Raw genomic sequence first — 22,229 nt, 5'->3', positions numbered from 1 at the left:
AGCCCAGCCCTAGCGCCGCCCCTGGCTGTGCGTATAAACATCACTCCCATGGACTTAAGAGGCGTGTTAGCGACTGACAGTGGCTCTGAGATTTAGCAGCCTTGTTAGCGCGCGCCCGCCTCCCACGCCGGTTTGAGTCCCGCTCGGAACGGGTCGAGTAGGACCAATTACACAATGTAGGATAATTTTAAACATAATATCTCTTACTGTTGTCCGAGGCTAGAAGATGACCTCTAAAGAAATTAAAAGGCATGGCCAGCATTTGTTTTGCAGTTGTATGACTGATCTGTCTTTGCAAATGTTTGCTAAACAGGTTTTATATTATTCAATGTTGGAATTTTGATACATTTAAAGGTTTTTAATTTGCTTAAAAGTGAATATGTATCATATATTCCGTACAATTCCCCAAACGCCAGCATGTTTGTGATGTTGTAGTAGCCTATACTTCAGCTTCAGGTGCGGTGAATTAGCGGTTAGCGCACGTGATCCCACTCAATCCTCTTTTTCCATTTTCCTATCCTCTTGCAGTGAATGAAATATTGCAACAAGGCCAAAAATAAATAAAAGAGCTGTCAGCTCTGCTAGTTTAGAGCATGTGCTAGTTTCAGGTGACTCGTGAATTACTGGCCATTTAGCAGACATTTTTTATATGAGACGACTTATAGCTCGATAATTGCAGGTACAGTCTCCATGGAAAGACCCAGGGTTAAGTGCTTTGCTCAAAGGCACAATGGTGATAAAGCAGGATTGCGATATCACTAAAACTCAGTTCCCGTAGACTGAATTGGTGTTAACAACGTTTCACCCAAACCATTCAGATATAATTTCATCCAAAACATCTGAAACTCTTGAAACATGAAAAGTTTGTCTGTCTACAGGCTACATAGACTACTGTAAAATAGTTTCATTTATTGGAAAAAAATTTGTAGTCACAGAGGAAGGACTTTTTTTGTTCATAAATACCTCCCAGACAGAAATGATTCAGATTTCCCTATGAGGCAATGTCTGACCTTACTTGTTTTTTGTTTTTTTTTATTCAAAAATCTCTTCAAACCTTCTTTGTTTAGTGCTATTGCCTTGCCTGCAGCGTTCAAAGTCTTTCTCTGGGAATATCTATGCGACAGTACTTTTTCCAACCCAGCTGACACTATAAAAATGTCAAAGTAACTTCTTTCAACAAAACTGTCGCTTTAAAAGTATCCACTTTAAAAAGCTTAATGTCCTCAGGAAATGCTGCTGGCTTTTCTTTAAACTATAATCAGCACAGCAATATTTTGCTTTATTAGGAACTGCAACATAATGCATGATTTGTAAATGTGGATGCCTCTAGTGGCTGATATTGGTACCACAATATATATTTTTCCCCTTTTTTCTCATGCTTTGAATAGACCTATGTGAAAGCAGAAGACATATTTTATTTTTATTTTATTTTTTATAGTTTTTTTTTGCCTCTGACAACAAATCTATAAATCCTGGTATTTTTTAGGATTTACATGGGAGAGATTACAATTGCTGCTTTATCATGTCGTTACTAGGTAAGACGTGGCGTAAGATCCTTGAATTCATGCTTATTCTGCTTCCTACACGTATCTGTCTTTCTCACAGTGAAATGCGGTGGATTTTATTTGACCGTAATTGCAGGAGTTTTATTTATCCCTCCGTATGTGTATTCATAAGCATATCTGTTCTTATTGTCATCCAGTAAGACAGAATTTAGCTACTCTGCAACAATTCTAGAAATGTAAGCAACTCTGAAGATGCAGAAGGAAGGGAAGACGGGATGAGTCACGGTGAGCCCAACAATACAAAGGCTGTTCCAAACAGTAAGCACCTAAATTAGACTATACCATTTATGAAACCTTGTTTAGACTAATATCCAGCAGAATTGCACATTACTGTACTTGTGCACAAACAGCCATCCAACAATGCATTGCATTTAAAATGCAGGATGGTCTGCAAATACAGTCATCATGCTTGTCACACACACTGACAGAGAGATGGAGGCAAGCCTTAATAACCAAAAACAAGCACCAGTATTTGTATAGCCCACTTTTCAACTAGACTCAGACCTTTTACATCAAACATTGTTTTTCCCGCTGTGGTTCATAAGTTTGTGATCAGTAATGTTTAAAGTCCCTTTAAAGGCAATTCAAAAAAATTCTAAACGCATTATAAATGTTAGAAATGTATTGCTAAAACACATTACAAAGCCTGTGAACTGTGAGGTAGGCTACTGAATTGTGGAGTTAGACCGTTAAACAGTTTTTCACCGTTTTCACCGATTTTGTGGGCGGGGCTAAAACGGTGGCTCATGACGCACTGAAGCCACTGAGCTCCTGGCCCCGCCCCTACTGTCGATGACGCACTGGAGTCACTGACGCTGGCCCCTCTCCTAACAATAGAGCACATTCGCAATGCGCATTTCGCATCAGATCGCCGCTCAATCGCGAGTTACTGTCAGTACTATTAGTTTCTATAGCCTACAGTTTGCTAGCTATATGCCTTCGTCACGGAAATGCTTATTACCTGGATGCGATCACTTACAAAACAGATCTTTGTCCTTATTTAAATATCCGAAAAACAATCATATCAAGAAGAGGTGGAGCCACCTTGATGGAAAGCTGAGGATCACCACCAACACCTGCCTCTAGTGATCATTTTACACGGGATAGTTTTATAAACTTTCATCGTAGACAACTGGGATTCACTGATAATCCGCTGTTACAGTGAATGTGGCGGAACCGACTATCTCCCGCCTCGGCCTTCATCCTCCCGTCCCGTGAGTGGGCGTGGTTTCAGGACACGCCCCCAGCGTTGGAGAGCAGAGAATACTGCTACAGAATACTGCTCATTTTTGGAAGATTTTGATAGCTTATTTTATTTACTTGGCGCTTTTTTATCATTCAAATTTGGCTGGGTGGCTAATAACACATTTTTCTATGGTGTGACAAACTCAGAACACATAGGCCTACTTAATTTTGACTTTACAGGGACTTTAATGTTATGCTCACCAAAGTTGTATTTATTTGATCAAAAATAGTAAGAAAACTGTTAAATCTTGAAAAATTATTACCATTTAAAATACCATTTTAAATACATTTATATTTTAATGCAGTTTAAAATAATATTTGCTCCTGTAATTTCATTACTCCAGTCTTCAGTGTCACATAAAGTTCAGAAATAATTTTACAGTTTTTTTAAAAAATGCTTACACACGAAAAGTGTAGCAAAAATCATTCACTCATATATCTATCTTCAGACCAAGTCTGCAAAACTGCAAGCACATTATCTGCTTTACACTCAGTTTGCAATTATAAAAAGAAACTTTTTGCAATTCTAAACACAGTTCTCTACGTTATACACATCATTCACAACTAACAGCCCCTGTGTTTCGTTTGGAAATCACTGCAATTTAAATTCCACAATCATTTACTGATTACCTTACACCCAATGATCATGTGTGAAAAACATATTTATACCTAATTTGTTTATTTTAAAATCAAAACTCAGTGGTTTGAGAGAGAAAACAGTTATATTTGGCCCTGTGCATTTCTGTTTATAGTGTAAATATACCTATAGTTTGATTGCTTAGGAATCAAAAATCCATGTTTTGAGAGACAAATAAAATGTATAAGTTTTATTTTGTAAATATATACTGAATATGCATAGAAGTCAAGAAGTCACCTTTATTTTTGTTGCACTTTACACAAAGTTTTTTGTGATGGGTAGGTTTAGGAATTTGGGTTAGGATAGTGTGTGCAGATCTTTAGTCATTTTTAGATTTTTGACTCACTTATATAGTGAAAAATTATGACAACAAACTAGTGAGGACAGTCAAAAAGACTTATAAATTGGCAAAAACATGTTTTTATTTAAACCAATTCTTTTGTAATGGGTTGGTTTAGGGGTAGGAGTTTGGTTAGGCGACAGAAAATATCATTAACCAGTTAAAAATGCAATGTAAGTCTATGCAATGTCCTCACTAATAGGGTGAAACAAACATGTTTGAATGTATGTGTTACCATTTCATGTGGTTGCGTTTTGTGTGTGCTTTTAACCCCAGCCTGTCAGACTACTTGACAGTGTTAGTTTTCTCAGCCAGCGCCTGTGTATGGCAACCTGTGCAGACAGCGCTAACACAGCCTGACGATCATGCACTTCGTCATAATCATACATCCTGTTTATTAAATAGGAAGTGTCCAACAGAACAAGCATAACCAGATGGCGCCTGTCGGTCGATGGTGGATTCAGCATGAAATAACCATAAAATAACCTTCACGGTGATAACGAGGGAGTTAAGACTCTGCACACCCAGGTGGTGATTGATTTTTATATTTTATTTCATTATTTGTTTATTCATAGAGGGTTCCAACCATCATCCTGACAGTATTTTCTAAGACTGTCGAACTCGCATAGACAGACAGACAGACACGCACACGCGCAAACGCACACACACACACACACACAAAACACACACACACAAACAGACAGACAAAAATAAAAATTACTTTCAATAAAATGGAAAGGTCACGCTAAACACACACACGCACACATGCCTCATACAATATAAATTTCCATTTGTTTTGCTCTCTAGCGCTCACTTTCTCTTCTCTAGGATCCAGGTGTTGCTTTATTATTAATGAAGAGTTTAACGTCTCCTTCAATTCTCCTTTATCTCCGTCTTGCTTCCCCTGAAATTAAAGAGTATCAGTTTTGCTTAACACTTCTGAAAATCCCCCACAATGCACAATGACTCCTTTTTTTTTTCCATTGGCATTGACTTTTGAAAAGCCACCCACCCTCGCTATGCTTCCTTTCACGTGCATCTTTCCTCTCTAGTGAGCGATATTGCTTTTCTAATCTTGCTGACGAACAATATTTCTGGGTTATTTTTCTTTTTTCTCATGCGCAGGGAGAGGTGTGCTGCTGTTTTGGATTCAGCGGGTGCTGTGTATGTCTGCGGGTGCCCGTGTTTTGCTGTTTTAGAGGTCAGAGGAGACGCACTCTCTCTGTTTAATGAAGAAGAGGTGGTTGCTGGGTCACTGCTAACTGTAGGCAGTGTTTGTGAGCGACCTGTCCCGTCTCTCTCTCCTTCTCACCCTCGTACTAGTACCCTGATCGTTCACACTCCTGCACACGTGCCTTCAGTCGTTCCAGCTAACTATTGAAATGGTGTTTAAACCCTTAAAAATTGTACAGAGGTGTATCAGATGGTATACCCTGGTGAAAAAAAAATGCTAAGTATACCTGCAGCCAATTATCAGTATACTTCAAATGTTTTAATGATTAGTTAACTTGAAGGTTGCTATTTTGAAACAACTCATTTTGTACTAAGGATATTTTAGTTGTAATTACATTGTAGTAAAGTATAACTTCGAAACATACAAGCAATACACCATAAGTGTATTTATATATATTTATTCTAAAGTTATTTTGGGGCGTTTTTGCCTTTTATTAGGACAGTAGCGAGACAGGAAGTAAGGTGGGAGAGAGAGAGAGAGAGAGAGAGAGAGAGAGAGAGAGAGAGAGAGAGAGAGAGAGAGAGAGAGAGAGAGAGAGAGAGAGAGAGAGAGAGAGAGGAGGGGCGGGATGGGATCAGGAAAGGTCTATGAGACTGGACTCGAACTCGGGTCTACCGAAGCACATGTTGGCTCACTTGCCCACGAGGCTATCGTGATGTGTTATATTTGAGCAAAAACTCTAGGCTCATTGATACCTTTGGCTTATTCCAAATACTACAAATTGCATACTTTGTCTTCAACAACAAATGTACATTATTAGACAAATAAAACTTTGCTATATTTGCAATGAACTATTGAAAAAGGGAATATATTTCAAAAAAGTATACTTTCTTTTCACTAGGGCAATTATGATACTCTGAAATACACTATGGTACTGGAATTCATGTATCATTTTATATTTATGATAGACCAAAAAAAAAAAACATGGTCATACCATGGTACAGTTTGGTACTCTTTAGCAAGTAGAAGGAAATAAATGTAAACTTCAAATAGTATTCTTGTCCAAAAAAATATGGTTATACTGTGGTGCTATTGTAATATACACTACCGTTAAAAAAATATATACTTTTATTAGGAAAAATGGATCAAAAGTGACATTAAAGATATTTCCAAAAGAAATCTATTTAAAATAAATGCTATTCTTTTGAACGTTCTATTCATCAAAGAATGTTACCTGTTTTTAACATTGATAATAATTCAATTTTTGTTCAATTCAAGGTTTGTGATGGTATTACCATATGGTATCACAATTTTTTGTCATGTACTCTAGTAATCTTATGGAGTACCATGTAAATACCATGGTAAAAAAAATATGGTGAATTATATATATATATATATATATATATATATATATAAACTACAGTAGTACCATAATACACATTCAGAACATACAAGAACACGTTTGGCTCTTGCTAGTGCAGTACAGTATCTCACTCATTTTTTTCCAGTTGGTGTGCAGTATTGAACAGTGAATCAACGGTCTCTTTGGACTTGACCCTAGCTCAAGAGCTTGACACACAGACACACACGCACCATGACGCACGCACCCTGCTCTGCATGACAATCCTTCTGACTCTACTTACCTTGCATCAGAATCTAGAAACTCTAGAGAAGCATAGACTTCATTCATTTACTCTCTGTATGTGTATGTGTGTGTGTGTGTGTGTGTGTGGGAGCATTATCAGGCCTGCTTTCAGTCACGGTGCTGAGATTCTCATTCTCTTGATATACAGAGAGATGAATTAAATGTCAGTCCCCTGAAGTGAGAAAATGGAACTTGATTGGCTTTGACGGGAATTTATTTCATTTGACCGCAGTCCAAGCGAAACATGAATATCTGACTACATTTCTGCAAATGAATTTTAATGTGTTCAAGAACACCCATCCATTCAGAGATAGAGGTAGAGTACCATTTTGGACTTTTTGAGTTAAAAATCATTCAATATGTTAAACATAGTCCTGTTGTTTAATCTCTCAAGGACTGTCAATTTCCATCATTCAGTTACAGTCTTAAACACTTACGTGGTCTCTCAGATCTCTTAAACCAATATTTAAATGATTTCCGCAACATTGTCAGAGTTTACTGCTTAAATATTAACCAGTGATTTGATTTTATATTCAGTGTGGATCTGTAAAAAGCCTCTCTCTACAGCAACAGTTCTCCATAGAGAAGAGCGCCTAGAGACTGGCCTCGAATTGATGTCCGGTATAATGTTGTTCTTGAGCGTCTGAAATATTACACTTCCACAGCGCTGTTGAGGGAGATGCTAGTATTGAGGTGTTGTAGATATCGATTGCTTTTAAAACAGTTTATCAAATTCTTAAGAGCCGAGGTCTCACGTGTCCTCTTCCCCCCGACATCCTTCACCCGCCGGTACCTGTAGTGTTAATACACCTTTGCCAGATCTGTTTTCACGACCTTTAAATATCAAGGACTGACACGGCTTCCAGCCTGAATGCACTTTTAATATGCAACACATATTTTATTAGGACCATGAATACAGAACAGCCAAAAGGAATAACTGTTGGTTTGAATTATGAATGAGCTGGATGTAGCATATAGGCGTTTCAAATAAGGTCAGAGATGTACAGTTGAAAAACACTGTTTGCTTGCATATAACAGCAACCCCGAGGCCTGTGTGACCCGAAGGGCCAAAGCTTTGATGTTTGGACCTTATGTCTAAATGTATAGTGGAGTTGGTTTCTTAGTAAACATTAATGTTAAAAAGCATTGTGTCTTTTGTGATTTGGTATATTCACTCTGGTTTAGTGCATAATAAAGTCCCGTCTGGAATGTATTTGCATGTATTGGTATGATAGGTTAAATCACGGGAAAAATTCACTATGCACTCGCAACCCAGTTCATGTAGGTGCTAAATTAATTGAAAAAGTAATTAATTCAAAAATAAAAGATAATATTCATATTACATGTTTACATTTTTAAATGATTTTTAATAAATGTATATTATTATTTATATATTATATATAATATTTATGAATAAAAATAATACTTATTATTTTTACATTTAAAAAAATATATATATATTATACATTTTTGAATTATTATTATTATTATTAATATTTATACTTTTATTTTTTTGTTTTAATTCATTTGTATTAATTAAATACTAACACCTTTTATTAGTATACACTAACTTTTTATTTATACTAACTTTTATTAGTGTAATAATAATAATAATACTCATCATCATCATCGCCAAGAATAAAACAACACCTTTTATATTTAGGTCTATATGATGTTTTTGAGATACAGTACATGGGCATACATTCAGACATGCGTTAGATGAGCCAATTGATTGCATCACATTGATGGAGTGATTCTGTGCAGTCCAGCGAAGCATTCCAGACCTTTTATGTGGGATCTTCCTCAACCCCAACCCATCCTGCAAGATGGGGAATTGCACCTTGCAATTTGCATTCAGCACTTATGTTGGGGGCTTGTATGCAATGTTATCCGATTTGCATAATTCTTTTAGTGAATGGGGGGATAAAACAATCCATCTATCCTTCTATCCATCCATCCATCTGTCATGAATCCATCCATCTGAAGCCAGTTCTGTGTAATTCTAAATTTGGCTCCCGCAGCTAATTTTGTTATCTGCTAAATTAAAAGTTCCCATGCTGATATCCTCAAATCTGTGAGGGGGAGGAGAGGCCTCCTGTGGATTTCTGGGACTGCATGTTGGCTTTTAGACTCAATTCTTGTCCACCATATCGATACATGTATACTTATTACACAAACATGCTCTCTTAATTTCCAAGTTCACATACACAGATGGCTGTTGGGAGAAAAAAACAGATAATGAAAGAAACGTTTGAGTGAAAAAAATTATTAAATTAATGAAGAGATTAGATTTGATTAGATTTCTGTGCGTTATTAGATTTACATACTGTAAAAGAATAACATTTGTATCCTCATACTTTTTATTTAATCTTGGTTGATCAATACTAATTTAACCAATTTAACTTAAGTTGCTGCCTTAAATTTTAAATGTTGGGGAAAGTTACTTTTGAACGTTATGCATTATATTATTGTGTTACTACCTAAAAAAAAGTTACTAATTGTGTTATTTACTAACTTTTTTTAATGGAAAGTATGCTTTACGTTGCGTTTTCTCGTTTGGGTAAATGTAAAGGTCCTTTCACACCAAAAGTGAACTGAAAAAGCTCTAACAATCTTTCAGCGCTGCCATTCTGGATTGCAGAAGAATAGGATGCAGGAGAAGAAAGTTCAACACTTTTTCTTCAGCAATAATGCCACGGTCATCAGCTGGATATCCACCAGGAACTGCCCTCTTGTTCATTGTTATTCCAACATGGACTACATTTCCCAGAACTCTCTGCCTGGACTGATCCCTGGTTGCTGGCATCTGTATATCAATAACCTAGTTAACTCTGCCCATTTAAGCCCGGTTTATTCAGTCATTCATTGCTAAGTCTTGTATGTGTCACAACTGCATTTCTGAGTGCTCCTTTGATTATCTGTTCCTTGACCCTGTTGCTTTGTAAAGTGGATTTTTGTATTGTGTCCTTGGAACATTTTGATCTGTTTGGAATTACTTTCTGGTTGTGGTGGGCAGATCGAGGCTTCTTGAAACACTGAAACAGTTGAATCAAATGTGCCGTGTTGTGCCGAGGCTTCGAAACAACCCGACGCCCATCTCCACGGTGAACCCTAGTGGTAAGAACAGTGTAAATGCAACAAAAACCCTGGCCAAACATACAAAAAAACACCTTTTACAAATCTGTACTGAAAGTAAAATCTTTCAAATGCAATTATCTAATCTAATAAGATTATCAATTGTAAAAATGTTATTTTATCAATTGTCAGGGTTTGTTTTGTTTGTTCTAATGGCTAAGCTAAACAAGCCAGTCAAATTAAAACGTCTACAAATGTATAAAACTGATCAGAGATCAGGTAAAACCCACAGGTACTTGTTCATTGGTTCTCAGTGACTTATGTGACCACCGAAATGTGGCCTTGTGTGAACATGTGGTCTAGTGACCACAGATATCACAACCCGATCTCACGGCAATTCGTACGAATTTTACGAGGTGGCTAATTCGTACCAATTCCTACGACCTCACTCGTACGAATTTGTACGTTTTTTGCTAAATCGTACATATTTTACGATTTGCCAAAATCGTATGAATTCATACGAATGACCTACCTCTGACCCCGCCCCTAAACCCAACCGTCACGTGGGTTTAGACAAATCGTACAAATTCGTACGAGTGAGGTCGTACAAATTCGTACGAATTAGCCACCTTTTAATCACTCGTACAAATTCGTGTTTCGAAACATTTATGTTTAGTTTACTGAAATCACGTGACTCTGGGAGTTTGATACACGCTCCGAACCATTGATTTGGAACAAAAGATTCGTAAAGGCATCAAAGCTTCATGAGGGTGTGTTTTGAAATTGCCATCACTACTTTCTGGACTAATTCAAGAGAAGTGTATTCCCTGACTGAGCTCTCATTTATGCAAGTCCCTCCGCCTTCTCCTACATTCAGCCCTCACAGCCTAGTTCTAACCTTGGTCATTACAATAATTCTGTCTGTCTGTCCATCCATTCATCCATCCAATCACTAGAATGGACACGTACATCATTGGCGTCAATCTAAATTGAACACAAGGGTTAAGTTGTATTCACATGCACGGTTGTGTGTCCCTGAGTGCATGACCTTTAAAACAGTAGGGACACAGCAACACACTGCTGTGTTCAGAAATGCATACACACTGCTGATTTCACGCCTCCCTGCATCCCACCAGTGCAAAACCTCCAGTGTGCGCAGGTTTGTGGATGAGGGTTTGGAAAGAGTGATATGTGAAAAGTGAATGGGACGGAACGAACATGTAAAATAATTTACAATACAAAAAGAAAGAAATGCGGTATGAGTCGAGTAGAGGGACATGTAAAGACATCGAGAGGTAGTGAAATTATTATCTCTCTCTCTGGTGTGCGTGTGTGTGTGTGTGAATAATTAAACTGAGGGCCCATGGGGAAGTGGTTAAGGGGTGTTTGCGTTTGGCTAACGCTGCTTTTCCCCCACTGCTACTGTCACACTGCCAGAGTAATTTCACACTGCTTTCCCCTCTCTCGATCTATCTCTCTTCTGTTACTTTCTGTGTCCTTCATAAACAGTATTCTGCAGTCTACCTGCTGAGAGCGCTCACATCTCCTTCATGTCTTCCACTTTTGTTTTCACTTGACTTTTCCTATCAAACAGGATTTCAGAGTTCAAAACTGATCTGCACTGTTTTTTCTCCTTTTATGTGTTCAGAGTTGCATCAGTCGTTCTGTGAAAGATAAATAAATATTGATAGCTGATTTCTGTTTTTCAGAAGAGAAAAGGATAGAAAGAGAGAGAGACTGCCGTTTCGAAAGATTGTGTCAGATGTAAGAGGCAAATTGAACCTCATTTTGCAAAATAATTCTGAGTTCTTGCATTTCAATCTCTTATTTTACATCTACTTGGAATGAAATTCTCACCTTGGAATTGTACCAGTTAAAATGTTTAAAAACTTTGTTTGGGTGGTATAATACCCCTTTTTTTACAAGATGTAAAATAAGTCTCTGATGTCCCCAGTATGTGAAGTTTTAGCTCTAAATACCCCACAGATAATTTTTTATAGCATGTTCAAATTGTCCCTTTTTGAGGGTGAGCAAAAACGCGTCGTTTTGTGTGTGCCTTTAAATGCAAATGAGCTGCTGCCCCCGGCACAGAGGGCAGAGTTTCAAGAGCTTGTGTGTTAGCAGCTTGCAGACATGCTCAAAAATGTCAGAAACTGTTCTGCCTTTTATGTTCAAACTGGAGTCAGACAAAGATGGAGAGACTCAAGAAGAAGTGACAACATGTAGAATGCAACAGGACGTTTCTGAATGGTTAGTTGATGAATTTATGTAGGTCATGTGGAGTTAACTATCTTCAAGTCATTGATTAGCATATTCTGTCATGATAATCTATAAATCACTTGTATGAGAACTGTTGTAAGGTGCCTACAGAGTAACATTCTATTGCATTTGTGTTAAGTACTATTAAGTTAAGTTAAGACTGTCAGCAGCCATGTCACCCTGTAGCCCAAGACTGGTTGCCCACTGAAGCTAAGCAGGGCTGAGCCTGGTTAGTATCTGGATGGGAGACTCCTGAGAAAACCAGGTTGCTGCTGGAAGTGGTGTTAATGTGGCCAGCAGGGGGGGATCACCCTGTGGTCTGTGTGGGTCCTAACACCCCAGTATAGTGACGGGGACACTATACTGTTACTGTCGAAGAGCACCGTCCTTCGGATGAGACGTTAAACCGAGGTCCTGACTCTCTGTGGTCATTAAAAATCCCAGGATGTCCTTTGAAAAAGAGTAGGGGTGTAACCCCGGCATCCTGGCCAAATTTGCCCATTGGCCTCTGTCCATCATGGCCTCCTAATCATCCCCATATACTGATTGGCTTCATCACAGTCTCCTCCCCACCAGTAAGCTGGTGTGTGGTGGGCGTTCTGGCGCAATATGGCTGCTGTCGCATCATCCAGGTGGATGTTGCACATTGGTGGTGGTTGAGGAGATTCCCACTTCCATGTGAAGCACTTTGAGTGCCCAGAAAAGCACTATATAAGTGTAACGAATTATTATTATAACAATAAATGAAGAGACGGATGCGACAAATGCTTGAGCAGAGACCCAAATGTGCTGTACTACAACAACTCTTCTTCTCATGGACTCACCCCCTTTGTTGTGTGTTCCCGAGGGCGGGGTGTATGTACATTTTAGGGTTTGTGATGTCACAAACCCAGGAGGAAGTTTGTGTAGTCCCTACCAGGCATTTTTTGTAGTCCGTGTGTGTGTGTGTGTGTGTGTGTGTGTGTGTGTGTGTGTGTGTGTTCTGAGATAGATTTAGGAATTGTAAAAAGTTTCTCTCATCCTCGGGACGAAATCGTGAGTCTTGGATCACAGTGTGACAAGCTCACTGACGGAGGATTAATTGCCTGGAGGTGTCGGACGTTTTCAAGGCACAGTCCTGCAGTGTGACTGTTGCTACGCTGGCCGTCTAATGAAGAACCAACTGGAGCACAGCAACTGAATGACTGTCTGTGAGAAAGCAGTCTGTGAATGCTTTTGCAATTTGCTCAGACATCTCTCTAGTTAAACATGGACAGAGAAGTTTGGTTCTGAAATCTCCACCAGAGTGTGGTCATTGGTAAAACTGTAGAACACTAGATAGCAATAATTGATGAGACTGAATTGCACTCTGGGTAAAGGCAGAAAAGTTGGAACTTAAGTAAGTCCCAAAGGGGGGAATGTGTAGAATAGAATATTTTGTATGAATAAGAATATAAATGAAACAAGTATAATCAATGTGAACGTAGCCATTTAAATTATTCTATTATAATCATGTATCTGACTGTAGAGGGACTGAATGTGCTCACATATGGTAAACTGAGTGTCCTCTTTTGACACTAGAAAGAATATATGATGAAGTCCCTTGTTTCCCTACCACTTCTTAAAAACATCTGACAGGAGTCACAGAACAAAAGGGTAAAAATACAATAAATAATAGTAACATATATTTACAGCATTTAACGTATTAGCCACGCCTTAGTAGATCATATGTATATAAGCGAGTAACACATTCACAGACAACATTACTATTTCATTACTAAGCCCAACCAGTGTTGTCAATCACAAACAAAGTGTTTACTAATATGAATTATTACATGGCTCTCTCAAATGCTTGGTTCTGATTGGTCAGTCATGACATTCCAAGGTCAGTGATTCCATGATAATGAAGGTTAGTCTGGGTATTTGAGGCCAGGGGCTTCTTTCATGTCTCTCGTATCACACCACAAACTAGTTTCATTCAAATGCAGCTGGTGCCATCTTGCCCCAGAGTTATCGACTGTGTTTACAGTAAAGTGAAACCGGAGGACTTCAGTATTAATTGGAGGCCTACGGTAATATTTTAAAGTGTTTATAATAATTTCTTCTCAAATCAATATTTCATGTCCCCATCATTATATATGTGAAGAAAAGCAGTGTAATAAGAGATACAACTGTACATTATCCCTTAAATGTCAATCTTGTTTGAACTTGTTCGCTCAAACAAGATGGACGCTCACCCTTCAAGGTGATACAAGACCCTTCCGCTTCGCATCGGGTCCTGGTTTTTCACAAAAATCTTCTTAAGACAGAAGTTAAGCATCTTCTTAAGATAAAATCTAAGAAGTTCCTAAGAATGTTGCAATTCTTGAAAATGTCTTAAGAAAGACTCGCTGAATGATAAACACATCAAAGCTCGTATTTGCCGTAGATATCATAATGACCACGCAGACTACTTTCGTCACGACTGGCTTGACGGGAGTGAATCACTCAGCGTTGTGTTTTTAATGCGCCGTGTCAAGTTAAAATTGTTATTTTAAAAGAGCCTGTCTCAAGAAGATGCTGTGTTTACTCCCATTAAGTTAACACATCATATGCGTTCACTGTTTTGATTATTGATCTTTGTCACTCGTCCACATTCCTGGTACTAGTAATATGTATTATATGTAGCTAGTGTAATGTTGTAATGCTTAATCTTTGAAAGAACCCAATAAATTCATGAAACATCTTACCTCTGGGGATTTAAGACTGTTGGTAATTATCCTAACTTTAAGAAGTTATTTAGGGATTGTTTTTAAATAACATTCTTTTCATAGAATAGAATAAGAAAATAAAAAAGATAAGAACGTTCTTCTGAAAAGTTTTTGGGAACACAGTACATTCTTATCTTATGTTAGACAATAAGAAAATAGAAGTTAAGAATAATTGTATTCTTAAGAATGTTTTGTGAATCCAGCCCCTGGTTTATTTTGCGATAACAGCCGGCTGGATGTATTACTGTTAAATCTGACAAAGGAATTGCTAAGGACAGAAAAAAATAGTACAATGAGAGAGAGATCAAAATAGGGTAGTAAGAATGACTATACAGTATAATGTCTGTGGCATGGCATGAATGCGATGGTTTGCCTGTTGGCTCCACATCAGGTTTGGAGACCGCGGCAGATGGACACTATGCTAATTGGTGTCAGATCAATGGGCATGCAGCTCTTGAGCAGTTCAGAGCTCAACCCTTCTTCCCCACTGCTCTTCCCCAGCCATGTCCACCCATTCTGGGCCACATGTGGCAGCCAGCCCCCCTCCCAGCCCTGGAGCCTGACCCTGCCTAGCAAGTCTACAGAACACAATGCAACATGAATACAGAGCGCTGGAGAATTGGCCTGCATGCTCTTCCTGTTGGTCATCAACAGATTGTGCTCCTCTCTCTTTCTCTTTGTAGGGTCCAAAATTTGTTCTTTGGCCTTTCCTGCCTTTCCATTCTTTCCTCCCAGCACTCTTTTCATTCTGAGCTCCGCCCCTCCCTCTGTTTTTCTCCCCGTCTTATCCCTCTAGTCAGAATGAGGCAATCGTAGTGTGCAGTGAGGGAATGCAGTTTGAATTATTCAGCCTTGGCATTTTGGAGCTCGGCTAGTTTTCCCTGGCCAACCTGTTTTGTGTGTTTGTTATTATTTGATGGTGCCTGACGCGATGATCCATTATTCATTCCTTTGGAAGGGCACGATGGGCCATTCATGACAACTCACCCACACAAAGACCTTCTCCTCCTCTAATTGTCACCAATATCCAACTCCCTGCTACACACATCATCACACACCAAATTATCAATCTACATTTATTGAGTTTTGGCTGAGGTTCAGGCTTCATTCGACAATTTTGAGAGGAATTAATCCAGTTGAAACAAATCGTGCAATTCATTTTCAGTGTTATAGCTCAATTATTTTAATGCAGTTTATAGGGACAAACAGGTATTTTATCAGATGAATCAGCAGGAACAATATATATAATTGTTAATAATAATATTTTAGCAAAGACTGCAGGTTTAAAAATCATAATTTTAAACTAGAGCCTATACAAACTACTGTATATACTATACACTTTTGGGTCAGTATAATTAAAAAAAAAAGAAATAAATACTCTTGTTCAGCAAAGATGCATTAAAGTAATCAAAAGTGACTAAGAGTGACGAAGAGTAAATGCATTTATATTATAAAAAATACAAATAAATGCTGTTCATTTCAAATTTCTATTCATCAAAGAAAATAAACAAATTAAAATGTATTGTATTTTTCACAAAAATAGTATTAAAAATATAGCACACCTGTTTTTAACGTTGATATAATAAGATGTTGCTTAAACATCAAATCAGCATATTAGAATGATTTCTGCATGATTAGAGTAATGATGCTTAAAATTCATATTTTACCATAACATGAATGCATTACATTTTACAATATATTCAAATAGATAAGTTATTTTAAATGTTAATAATATTTAACAACATTACTGTTTCTACTGTATTTCTGATCAAAAAAATGAAGCCTTTGGGATTTCATTAAAAAAAAAAACAGAAGAATTGCATTTAAAATGAGAATTGCAAAACAGAAATTGCTCAATATAAAGTGTCCACAATTCACTCCTTCTGAAGCATATAAGAAAAGTAGACATTGCTTTACACAACTTTACATTTAAATTCAGCAGGAACCCAATTTTGACATTATATAGTCTTCCTACGCTCGGATTTCAGTCTCTAACATTTGGTTTCCCTGTGTGCATTTGGGTCTGATCTAAGAAACTGAGGTTTTAGGCAAATACACTCTCTCTTTGCTAATGTCCCACAGTCAACATACTGCAGTATGGCTTATTTTACCTCCTACTTTCTATGAATACAAATGACTCCTCTCAGCTTTGAGTAAAACCCAGCAGTATGTTTTGTATTAATTAAACACTCTCAATTAATTGTCATTTAAGTCACTTAATTTCAAGAGAGTTGCATATCCCCCCCACTTTTTTTGTAAATAATTTGTCACCTAATTAATAGGCTATTCACGAGGCAAACTGATACATTTTTAATTGCTTGATTTATGTAATTTAACCACACACATTTAGCTAACAATGACCTGCACACACACCCAATAGCCTAAATTATTCTCCTGATAACTTTTGAGGACAACGGGAACTGAATTGATCTATGTAAGCTCTTTAAATGACACCAATTAATGTGCCAGCCACAGTTATGAGTGCAATTTAGCTTCAATCTCCTGTTTTCAGTGACTTGCCGGTGTCTTTTGAGTAAAGACATGACAGGTACAAATCTAATTAAAGCCCACAAATCCCTTCTTCTGTACTCTTTCGCTTTTTCACTCGATCAACAGTCTGGGGAAGTGAAGGAGAAATAGATCTGTTTGGACATAAATAGACAAGTCTAATAATCAAGATTCATATTTGCTCTTTTCTGTAAGCTGGAAAATAACATTGATATTGAATTTTCAACGTTCTTTTTTAGATGCTAATCCCTTTAAAATTGCCTGTTGTCAAAGATTGTCAGAATTTCAGAGTTGCCGGCATTAGCCAATAGTTCTGTCTTGTCGGTGACATCTGTTTAAAAGTGCTCGCTGGCACTTTGTGATTGATGTCGCTGACATACTCGACAGGCTAGTTTAGCTCTTTCTCCCACGAGACATGCACAGCTAGCATGAAACGGCCATATTGTCACAGATGTTAGCTTTAGCTCTGACAGCTTCTCACACTGACTAAAGACAGACAGCAATACTTTCCGTGCTGTACTAAAAATGACATGTTGTGATTTTGTGGCCTGAATTAGTGTCCAAACATTTTAATTAATTCCACCCTTCCGGATTTTTTTTATTTCTTTTTTATTAGGCCTACACATTTTGCAGCACTTCTACACCTGCTAGCTTGGCAGTAAAAAAGCTAACTATTAGCTTTTTCGCTAACAAAGTCATTCTATCCTCTGTGCTCGGCCAGTTGGCAGTGCTGTTACTCCTCTCTACCCAGTAAACAGAGTCAGATTTGGGCAGCAGATGAGGGCTCTCTGCTGGCCAGATGGTTCTCACTTCCAGCCGTCTGAACACTAGTCTCCGCCAGACCTAGCCATATGAACCCACCTAAATTAAATATGAGCTCTTTCTGGATACAGAGGATACTCATAACACACTGCTGTCTGAAAGCCAATGCTCAAGCGAAGGAACTCTCTGGAGAGTGTAGCAGGAGTTTATTTGCGTTCGAGTGTGTGTTAAAGCCTGGTAGACATACCTGTGTAAATGCACCTGTAAATAAGCCCTATCTTTGCCTCAAAGCACTGCATTGGAGGCCTGCTTTCCTCCATCTGCTCAAAAAGAACTGCTGGCCGCTACGCCAGAGCTAATTTGCCACCACTGCTTGTATTTGTATTTATCAACGCTAACATGCCAGGCTTTTGGATCATAATAACTATGTGTCTAACTGTCACTCAGCATGTGATAGAGGTATCCAGCCATAGATTTTCATTTAATTGCATGCAAGAGAGCCTTCTGGACTGCTTTCTTGCGATAATTAGAATTAGCTTTAAATTGCTTGCATTTATTGAGCACAGATGTATAAAGGTTGACCTTTCAGTGCTCAGTAAGCAATGTTTTCAGCCATAATTTTATTTTTGATAGCATCAGATTATTATAAGTTTAGTTCACCCTAATGAAAAAAAACCTAAACCAAAATGTATTTAAAATGCAAAATAAGTAAACCCATTAACATATTTACTGACCTATCTCTTGAGACTTACTGATATAAATATTATAGTTAAACTTTATTTGGAGTACATTATTGCACAATGCACATCTCTTAATATTAAGCATGTGTTTTAATATCACTATTAGTAAGGATAGTATGATCTCTGTGTAATATCAGTCTTTAAATGCAATATATTTAAAGTGTACCTAAAGTATACTTGCAATAGTTTCACTTTACCACTATCAAATATACATAAGTATATCTTTATTTGGACCTCAGCACTATTTCTGGATAACTAAAGTACATTACAAAATGAGTTGTTCCAATTTAGCAGACTTTAACCAATTTAGTATACTAAAAGTTAAATTGCAGGGTATTTATTTTAAGTACTTAAATATGTAAATGTATTTGTAGTATACTTATCATAAAATAAATGTTGTTTTGTTTAGTTTATTCATTTATAGAGCACATTTAAAAACAACAGATGTTGAAGCAAAGTGCTACAACAAATGTAAAAAAAAATTAAGACATATTTAGACACGTGAAGATACAAAAAAGTTTTCCCTTTCCCGAAATCGAAAAGTCAAGGGGAGAAATGCTGGGCGTGGATCAAGCAGTGTGGGACGCCCCATTCACAACTAAATATCGACAGGATTAACAAAAACACCTATAGCCTGGAAATAATGACGGTTCTTTGTTCATAATGCATATATTTGAATGTAAAATAAGACGATTAAAAGCAAGACGGAGGCTCACTGACATTTACTTTAAAATATATTTCAGCATTTTGTTAATCGACGGCCTACCTGACTGAGTAACCCCAATCTGATCGCGGCTCTCACGGTGTTTAGTGTTATTCCACAAGATTTATGGAATATCTATGCAATTCTGCTTTTTAAATTAAATTGATCTTGTGTTAAGGACAATTCGATATTTTCATAGGATGAAAATACTGAAATATTTTTTTTTTCCTACTGAGATCCCTTTTGAAACTTTAGAAGAGACATGTAAAAATTAATAGGGCCTTTTTCCCTGGAGGAAAACCTAAGAAGCAGAAGACTTAATTTAGTTGTCTCTTCATTTAACCTAAGTCAAATTTTCATAAATTCATAACTGTCTAGAAGAAACAATTGAGACATTAAAGCTAGAATGTGGGTTGTTCTTTACTAGGGGTTATTCTTAGTCTGTGCAGTCTCGTGTCTGTTAGGTGTGAAGTCACAAGGTGAAGTAATACCACTTCCTTTTACTCTCTCCTGTTGGAGCAGATTGAGTCATCTGGTTCTCCCAATCTCTGCAGGCTACAGTGCCTGTGGCAGGCCCTATTCTCTATGGCACGACATCAGATATACTATCTGCTTATTAGAGCCAGAGCGCCTCTGAATCTGCTGTGTGTGTGTGTGTGTGTGTGTGTGTGTGTGTGTGTGTGTGTGTGTGTGTGTGTGTGTGTGTGTGTGTGTGTGTACGCGTGTTGTACCAGTAAGTCTCTGTTTTCAGAGCTGGCACTTGAATGTACAGTGTGACATTGTCTAGTTGAGGCTGACAGATAACACAATGTCTCTCTCTCTCTCTCACTTTCATCATTTTTGTTCCAGACAGACAGCCATTTCCAGCATGTCTACAGTTGTCTTTCTCTCATTCCCCACTTCTCTTTTTTTAATTGAAGGCAGTGCTGTCTGGAGTGTCAGACAATGTGTGGAGCTCCCAGCGGCAGCGGGAAAAGCCCGGGATGTCCATGGTACCATGACACTCGGCCCACAGTGGCAATCCTTTATCCCTGATCCTGCAGGTGAGTGTGTTTTAAGTCTAAGTGGAGTGACAGTGGGAGGTTTGTAATCTGTGAGATAAGACACGTTGTTGTGCTATCTTCAAAGATAAAGACAATTGTGAGTGTGTCAAACACACATCAAACTATTAAAATCGAAAGTCAAGTTCCCCTATATGCACTTGATATTAGCCTATGAAGTATGATACTGCCTATGAAGAGCGTAGGCCCAGACAGAGTCTGCCTGAACTGAAAATTCCACAGATTTACACAGATTCGGGACGTTGCACATTTAAATTATATGCACTTATCCTTCCCCTTGTGTTTTGTTTAAATATTCGCTAATATGATAATGCTTTCAGCTTCTAATCAGAGTGTAATTATTCTCAGTTCCGTTTAACCGATTGCACCATGTATAATCCGCATAAATCCACAGATTTTCCTCCAAAGTCAACATAGAACATGCGAGAAAAGTCCTGCTTATGAGATTTCGTGAGGTTAGAATGATGTCTTAGAAGGCATCTGCCTTTGGAGACAGCGAGACAGCTCACTAGGTTTTGGAACAGAGCTTGTGTACTCTCGTGTTGGCTGGCGAGCAGAAATATGCTGTAATACTGACAGGTCAGTTAAGTGATCAGTAATTTTCTCTTTTTCTCTCCAGAACGGGAAGAGGAAACAGCCAAATGAACCGCGGTCCAAGTTTAATTGACTGTGTACTGGAGTTCATTGAAGTTGCTATGGCATATGGAGACACATTTTTCAGTTTCCTTTTACTCACGCATATAGACCACCGCTCGTCTCCGCCACAGTGGGGATGTGCGTACATGTCGAGGTAGCCTAGTTCTTTTGTGTGTCTCTGAATATGAGCTCCCTTCAAAGTGTTGTAAAGCCACCAGACTGCTCCTTTTCAGGCTGTCCCCGCGGCAGCCATAGCTGGGGTGTGATGTTGGCATCAGGAACACTAACTGAGCTCCTCAACAGCTGAATGGCATCACTGCCCTTCACTTTGCCAAAAAAAAGGGGGGTAGTGTGTTGCTTGGTAACAGTTCCAGGATATTCAGATGAGGTCTGATATGGCAGTCGGCTGAGGATTGAAGAGCGTAGAAGGGTGTAGAGCTATTTATTCATTTAACCGGCAGCTGCTAACCTTGGATAATTATATGGAATTTGAAATGAGTGGCATTTTCGCATAATGCTTAAGCTCCCTCACCAATCTAACCATGAACTTTGTCACACCGTCGCTGGGTTTTTATTGTCATTCTGAATAAACTGTTAACCTCTTTTGTCTTGTTCCTCGGAGCTCGTACCCTACCTCGTACATCAATGTACAACTGTCGCCAAAACTAATTACAGCATTCCAATGAAAATGTGGAGTCATGAGTCAGGGCTTAGTCATGGCAGAGCAGATATCAGGTTGGTTAGAATAAAATTCGTCTGATAAACTGAATTTGCCCACATGAATAAACAGTTGAGTTCCAGATATAATGGCTTAGGAGCAGTGCTAAGTAGTTCACCCAAAAATAAACATTCTGTCATCATTTACTAACCTTTATGTCTTTTCACACCTGGATGACTTGCTTTCTTCTGCAGAATACACACACACACACACAATGTTTGGTAGAAGAATGTTGGTAACCAAACTGTATTGGTGACCATTGACTTTCATTGTGTGGAGGGAAAAAAAATATCATATTATCTTCTTTTGAGTGCCACAGAAGATAGAAAGTCATGCATTGTTGAATCAGTATATGATGTATGATATATGAGTATATGATGACATAATTTCCATTTTTGGGGGGGTGAAATTTTTCTTTTTGGTCACATTGCT

The 22,229-nt window shown here is 38.1% G+C and overlaps 1 long non-coding RNA gene across 2 annotated transcripts in view; it reads left to right on the top strand.

The window, feature by feature from the left end:
- The window catches only part of LOC307000391, a 107,390-nt gene extending 85,708 nt beyond the window's left edge, over nt 1–21,682 (top strand). The window contains exons 4-5 of one of the 2 annotated variants that reach the window (XR_013798028.1): nt 20,303–20,425; nt 21,063–21,682. This is a non-coding gene — a long non-coding RNA (uncharacterized lncRNA). The remainder of the gene's footprint in view (nt 1–20,302; nt 20,426–21,062) is intronic. The other variant, XR_013798029.1, reaches the window with a different exon arrangement.
- Nucleotides 21,683–22,229: the final 547 nt, after the last annotated feature.

The sequence above is a fragment of the Phoxinus phoxinus genome (genome assembly GCF_949152265.1).
Source record: "Phoxinus phoxinus genome assembly, chromosome: 6".
Lineage (NCBI taxonomy): Eukaryota > Metazoa > Chordata > Actinopteri > Cypriniformes > Leuciscidae > Phoxinus > Phoxinus phoxinus.
This window is presented reverse-complemented; position numbering and strand designations above follow the sequence as displayed.